Source organism: Patagioenas fasciata, chromosome 5, assembly GCF_037038585.1.
Source record: "Patagioenas fasciata isolate bPatFas1 chromosome 5, bPatFas1.hap1, whole genome shotgun sequence".
NCBI lineage: Eukaryota > Metazoa > Chordata > Aves > Columbiformes > Columbidae > Patagioenas > Patagioenas fasciata.
The window spans coordinates 5,078,640-5,086,807 of NC_092524.1; positions in this window are offsets into that span (position 1 = coordinate 5,078,640).

The following is an 8,168-nucleotide window of genomic DNA, read 5'->3' on the forward strand; positions in this document are numbered from 1 at the left end:
ATATTTTAGTTCTCTTAGGATCATTAGGATCAAAATCCTAATGCATTTTCAGAGAGCTCAAATACCACCTACATAAACCTCCTCTCAAAACCATTACAGCCTACAATAAATATGGACATCGGCAACTTCAGCACTGGAACCTGAAAAAGTCCATAAAACTGTATGCGGATATTGGCAGGAAACACTTGGTGTTGTATTGCTTATCTCAACACTTCCACCGTCACATTTTCCAGGTCACAAATGTAGATTTATCTATTATTTATTTTCCCTTACTTAATTTGATATAATTAAGGTTCATAGTATTTCTAGAGGCATGAATAGCTTAATAATATTCCCCAATTTCAGGGATATCCTTGAATTCAGTGTGTACTTTTTCAGAGCATGTCTGTTCTCTCTTGAAAAAGAAATATGAAAAAGAGCTTTCATTGAATAATGAAATATATTTCACTTATTTGAACAGTTGTGCTCCTCCTGCCGGGGTTTTTAAGCTTCCTGTGCATCACACGCCCTGAAAAATCTGAATGATTGAGTAGGACATGCACAGTAAAAATGATACAAGGAAATGCTGGACTCACTATTTCCATGCCATGCAGACGAACATCACATGCGCTGTGAAAATGTGTCAAGGTCCACACAAACAGTGCCTGATTTAGACCAGAGGATGAAAGTTGGATGGCCAAGGATCCAGAGTGAAGAAATAAATCCTCATATTTTGAAAAATATTTGTGTGATACAAGGAGTCATATTTAGAAGTACCCAGACACACGTGTGATGGCCCTGTTCACCTATTTACTTCTCTCCAACTTTCAGTAGCATCTGGAAAAGTCAGTAAATCAAAGCAAAAGGCCACTACTACACCAAAAACAGATATAAAAATGATGCTTGAAGCAGAAAATGAACTAGATAAGAAAGCATTTCAAAAATAAAGGATAGTATTGTTAAAATTGGAAGATTTCCATTTAATTAGAGTCTGTTTTGTATAATCAATTAAATGTGTCAGCAATGGGTAATTGTCATAGATGGCCATGAACTAAATAAGTTTGTGAGGAGGGTGTGATAATTGTGTTCAAGGTAAACATCAGAACAATTAACAGAACTGCTTTCAGTTTTATTCTGGAAAGTTACAATGTTACTTTCTTTTTGTAAATGTTGCTTTGTGGGATTAAAATTGAATCAAATGAAGACAAGGTCAACCAAAGCACTGTTTTTCTCAGCTGTGTTTTCCTGTGTGGTTATGTCTGATCATGGGATCAATAAAGCACAAGCTGTTTATCCTGTACAGATGAAGCACCAAATTAAATGTGATGTATGACGAGATGCCCATTGGCATGTACAAGTCTTACAGAAAAATCACCAGGCAGCCTTGGAAGGTGAAGCCCGACCTTCTCGCTCTGCTCTAGGAGGCATCAAGACAACGGTCCACAGTTATTCCTTGGCTGGTAGTGTGATGGGACATATTAATAATGGGATTGGACTGCGAAGAAATGGAGCAGCTGTGATTTGTGAGTTAGTATTCTCCATTGCATGAACATGCAAATCCTGATTATGGCTGATATATGCCCTTTCATAATAAAAATATAATAATAATCTCAGCCTAAGTTCTAAAAGAAGAGCTAATTCATAGAACATAGAACATCCTTCAAAAACTTTTCAGTTCATTTTAAGCAACCTGAAAATTAAATAGATTAAAAATTGAATGAAATACACTAAATATTTTTAAAATATGTGTTTCAGAAAACATTATTTTTCCTTATTTTTCTTATATCTCAATCATTCCTACGCAACTAAAACCTGATCTCTCTTTCTTTTTCAGATATGATCGGGGTCATACTGAGAATCTTAAAATTTGACTTCTCTATAAACCAATACACCTTTCTTGTCAAATCAAATAATCATTTTTATATATCAAACACATTTGGTAATGAATGAGACAGAAATGAAAATCTAGGAAACCAGAATTACCTTTTTATGGCAATTATTTCAAAATACTTTTTTTTGGTGTGTGTGTATGTCTGTTTCACATAAGTAAAAAGAAATGGTATATGTTTAAACAGCATTTTCTAGTTCATTTATTTTCTTGTCTTAGAATATCTTTATTAGCCTAGAAACCTGTTCACACAGTGCCAGCTTTATTGCAAGTGTCATTTACTGTTTCTACTATTAATACTAAATGTAGCCACTCCGTGTTTTATTTAGAATAAAATCCTTTGAGCCATCAGTGGTTTATTTGTTCCTGTGCATTAATTCGATGTGAGAGGCCACAAAAACTACCTAGTAGAAAGAACACAAGCTGAAATAATTGCTGTGGAGTTGGAGTACCCACACTATTTAGCATTTAACTGTTGGTGCTCGTTTAAGATCTATTCCCTAACTGACCACGAAACTTTGAAGAATTGGGCTCTGTCCTCTATCAAAATACTCAGTTCTGCTCCCTGTAAAGGGAACGTGTTTTGAAGATATTGAAGATATCGACTTCAATACAAGAGAGATAAACCGAGTTTCTCAAAATTGCCATTGTCACACTCGTGACAGAACGTAGTGCGGTGTAACAACCGCACTGCAAGCACTGGAATTCTGGTTTGCGATACCCACTACCACATAGGACATGATCTGCAGTGCTGCTTCTCACCAGATTTCAGTCTACATTCCCATTTAACAAAGTGGGAGAACTGAAAGAGTGAGAAAGCCCTAACTATATTTTTCTCAAATTCAAAGCTCCTGGCAAATGTAAACTTCTCATATTCTGGGCAAATGTTGAAATCCTTCCGTCACTAAATTGATCTTCTGTAATCTCCTGATCTCTTCTGCTTATTTAGCAAGAGTTGGCAAGAGTATTTGAAGCAAAGAGAAATGATGTCTTTGTGATATGGAGTAGAACCAGGGAAGGTACAGCTCCCAAACAGCAGATGTTCCAGATGCTCTGATTCCAGCATCGGATAATACACCTGAACACACACCTCAGTTTCTGTCAGTAGTGACAATGGTAAATCCCACGAGAAAAATTATCCCATAAAATACCAAATGACACAACCTAAAGACACTATGTCACCAGAAAAAAAAAACAACAACCCTCTTTAACTAGTAAGTGAACCTGGAGGCACTGCTTGGAAATGCTTATTTTCTCTTCTGTTGATGCATTTCATCTTGTGGGTCTATCACTTTCAATTATATTATAAAAATGAACTAGTGGATCATTGGTAGGTTGATTAATGGCAACACATTGGTAGCATGACTTAATAATTCCCTGTGGGATTATGGTTTCCTTTCTTGTTTCTTTCATTTCAAGAAACTTGGGCTTTTTCTGCAATAAAATCACAAATAATGTGATTCATCCTGGAGTAATCTCATAAAACTAATCAAAAAGGCATATAGAAAAAGGCAAGGGTGAGAAAGAATGAGACAGAAAAGAATCTTCCAGCTCACTAAGAGGAGGGATTTAAAGGACACCAAGAGAATGGGTTGCAAACCCAAACATCAGGAAACACAGTAAAATCAATGAGCAAAATGGTATTGTCGATGTTTGAAGGTTAACTGTCTTAATAACAGAATATAGAGACGTTATGTATTCAAACATTTCTGGGAAACCTCAATCGCTTCCAAAATAAAAGGTTTATCTAATTTTTATTAGGAGCTAAAGTTTCTTTTAAAAACATTTTTGATGTGCATATGCTAGCGTTTATATGGATTAAAAGTGTTTATAGAGGTGTTTGAAGCCTGACATCCCATTAAATGCAACTTTGCTTCTGTTGCCTGAACAAACAGCACAGGAACCACCAAGAGTCTGTGTCACCTGCAGTGAAATGGTGTCGATCTCCCCAGAAAAAATGCCAGAGCCCATAAATTCATTTGTTGTGTGTGGCCATTAATTTAATTTGTGATTACTAGCAAAGTTCAAGAAGATACATACAGATGAATTATTGATTTGCTTTTGGGCACTAATTAGAACAAGTTTATGGTTAATCTCTAAAGCACTCTTTATCTTGTATGCAATAAACAGAAAAACAAATTTAATGTGTCCTCTATTGTTCTTGTGATTAATCAAGCATATGAAAACAAATCAGCATTATACTCCTAATAAGGCATTTGCAAATGAACATTTTGGTTTGCAGACATCATTCTCCTTATTCTGTATCTGTACAGAGAAGAGAGATTGTCAGTAACAACTCAGAAGGCAGGGCTTGGGGTAAATTTAGCTATGTGCTAATATTTGCTTTGCAGCAGATAAAATTTTCTACTAAAAAAAAAATAGTAAAAGTGAAAAGACCTGACATTTTATAGTAGCAAAATAGTAATTTAGCATATCATTTTATACTGACAATGTCTTTCTCCTTTTCCTTTCTCCTCGCTCACCTCCCTGGGCCTGGGATATGACATTTACTATCATATGGCAGCAGAGCTGAAGCTCCAAGTTCCTCTAAGACTGTGCTGTTGTCAGCTGGGCTGTTTTCTTTGCTTTGGCACAAGAAACAACCATTTAAAAGAAGATATTTAAACGTGGACTGTTTAAAATAAAAAGCCTGATTCCTTGTGCCATCAGCATGAATTTCATGTCACATTTTACCATGGTTTTTTACCCTGGTTTTGAGTAGCCCATAATGGTGCCACAGCTCCAGCTAAGCAAAACAGACTTTACAAAGTGTCATCTTACTAATTCCTTTTCATATTGTTAATGTCAACTAAATTCACATTATGTTTTTTGCATTAACATTCACAATTACCTCACTACTTGGGATTGTTAGATTTATTATACCTTAAAGAACAGAAAATCATCTCTCCTTTCTCTCTTGAGGCTTAAAAGCCGGTTTAAGTCCACAGACAGAAGAATAAACCCTTCTTGTAATTTCTCCTGCCTTCTACCACCTCCACATCATGCTCAGACATCAAACTGAGCATGTGCAACATACACTTGTAAAAATTCTGGTTGCTACGCTGCATGTTTTTATGTATATACATACATGTGTGTAAAAGATTGTAAAGACAAGTGTTAACAGATAGGATACATCAGAATTCAAATTTGCATGTACAACCTAATCAGTTCCTTTTCCACTTATATTCTAACACAATGCATGATGAACTAATGACCTCTGTGTCACTCAGTACACACACAGAAAACATAAATCAATGAGCAGTTATTGTATAGGTTGTTTTCTCCCCCTTGTTCAATGTTATCAGCCCATTTAAATCACGATTTGAAGACGGAATGATTAATGCCCTGTTTACCCCTCAGTAATACTCATCACTACAGTGTTCTGGATCAGCATTTCTGCAGCACCTATGGAATATCAGAGGGACTTCATTTCATGCTCAGGTAAAGCACTAGATAAAAAAAGAAAATGAGAGCTAATTTATAGGGCACTAATTGGAGAGGTTCCAATCCTGATTTTTCAGGACATTTGGTGATAAAACTACCCAAATTTATAATATAACCTCTCATATTTGCCATAGTTACTAATGCACTAATGCCATCAATCAGCTGCGTCATCTGACCATATCAGACTGTATTATCTCACACTATCTGCATAGAAATAAGGAAAACATTTATTTAATATCCACGAGAATTTTTGGTTGCTTTATTTAATAACTTGTTTAGTTGCAGTCTAGAAGTTTTAAAATGAGAAAAAATCAGTTCATTGGGAGGGTGTTCAGCAGCCTCAAATAAAACATCATCTTCTTTTGCTAGTAATTTGCTAGAAATCCTCTGCCTCGGTCACCACACATTTTTTCAACTAATGTGACAAATCACTTTTATTCATTTATAGAAACTGTATTCCACGTAATAAATTGGTCAATGATCTTAGTCAATGATCTGATGAGAAGAGTCGTGCCCAATCCCCAGCCTGTGTTTCTCACCTCACTCTCCATCAGCTCAAACCTGCAAACTGCAATACCAGTTCAACCTATAATCTCAATTTCATTCGATTCCTTAGTTGAGAGGACTATCTGGACAGCAAAATTCTAGTACCTAAACTATCCATATGCCAACCCTCTTATGTGGTGAACAAGAGCAGCCACAATGGTCCATATCACCCATGGAATCCTTCTCACAGGGATTCTCCATGAGCTGGAACTCCATATGGAATTTATTTCAGCACATGCAGATAAATATTTGTGCATTTGAGTATGATGAAGCAGTGCATCTTTTGCTAAATTTCAGTGCACAAATACAATGATTGTACACACTGCTCTACAGCTTAAATATTTGAAAGTACACTTGCAAAAATTTCAAAGTTTAAAGTACTACATATTGATTTAATTGCCTACATAAGTAACTATAAATTTTTGGAAAGAATGTTTTCATTTTGCCATGTATACTGCAGAAATGGACAGAAGTGGATGGGATATGTTGATAGTAACAAAGCAACAGGATTGCAAAGAGACACTTGTTTAACATTGGTAGAGTAGCTCTATTGGCTTCAGATGATTCAGGCCAGTCCAATAAGTGTAAGAGCATTCCACATACATCTGCCATTTAAATTTTGGAAGACTTCATTATGTACATTTTTTATAAGTTAACATACATCGATAAAAAGACTCAGGCAAAATTCCAAGAAACAAATCAGTTTGAAACTGAATATAATGAAAACGCTGAACTACTTTATAAAGGACCTCTGTCTTCAAATATCTGGGTTATTTTTCATAGCTATTTACTTAAGATTCAAAACCGATATGTATAGTAAAGCAAATGTAGAAAAAAAATCCTTGAACAAACAGTGAATCATGTGCAGGAGTTCAGTCTAAAAAAGGCAACTCCACAAGGAGCCACTAGAGTATAAGAAATTTCTCTGATTTGTAAATTCATGAGATATATAGTTAGTCAAATCCAGACAATGAATTATGAATAGTTCTGAGCAAAGGGCGAAAATTGTACATACTGGACAACTGACAAATGACATTTTGGCACCCAAATACTGAGAAAAGTACCGAATAAAAAATAAATAGCAACTGACAATATGAAAACATTTTTCTACTTCAAAACTGCCAATCTAGTGGTGAAATATAGAGTTTGAAGATGTCCTTTATTTACATAAAGAATGAAATGCTGGAGGCAGGAATTATGTCATCTATCTGTCTCTGCTGTTTCTGAGTTGCCTTCCCATCTTTTAGTTAGTAATATCTGTTTCTCTAAACAGATATTTTTAGAGAAAAAAATCACCATTAACTACATTTTTTGAGTAGACAAAACCCAGCCGTGTAGCTCCTGTATTAGATTACAGCAAAAAAGAGCTGGCAACACGATGTGCCAGAGGTCAGCCTCTCCAAGTGTAGTTGCCTACTTGTAGCTACTCCTACTTGTGCCTACTTCTGACAAGTGTCTCACATCCCTCATTTCTGATTCCTGGAAGCTGCTGGTCTACCCACTCTGTGTCAAGTTGATTAAATGTAGACTCACATACACTACGGACAGCACACGATGTGACAACTATTATGCTTTTCCTTTCAGTAAGCTGAATTCCTTTCAAGATTTTCACATAGACTACACTGGTTTGAAGAGAAATAATTGCCCAACCTAAAATTTTAAATGCAGTTTGACATCAAATATGGCAAGTGTGTTGAGTTCCACTTGTATTCGCTCACAAGCACACGTTTCCTCTGTATCCTAAAAGCTTATAAAACCAAATCTTTCTCCGTTTTCTCCATTTCAAAAACCTTACTGCCAGGACTCTGACATCAAAAAGATCTTGTGAATCCATAGCAACCTAATTTTTAATCTTCACCACCAAAAAAAAAAGTGCACGTGTGTCTTCCTCCCCCTCTCCCGGTCAAATGATCTGCTGACAAATTCCGCGTTTAGAAGGAAAGGGATTAGTCAGTGGAGCGGCAAGGGAGAACCAGGGATTCCTCACAAAAGAAGTGTCTTCAAACCCCGTGTCTGCTACTCATCACTCCCTTCATGTGAGAATTCAAAAATACTGGGCATGTCTTACGGCAAGTTGCCATTTAAAAATCAAGTGATAATAATGGGACCTCTCTGACAGCTGCTCCGTGGTTTGGAATCTGAACTAGTCCCAGCGGAGGCAGCTGAAAGGCCAAAGTGCAGATGAAATGGAAGGAGGTGAAATGTTATTAGCTTGAGACATGGGTCTCTAGAATGGACTTTAGAGATCTTCATATAGCTATGTTGTTATATTTACATCACTTTTTGGTTGGGTGCTCTTTAAACAAGAATA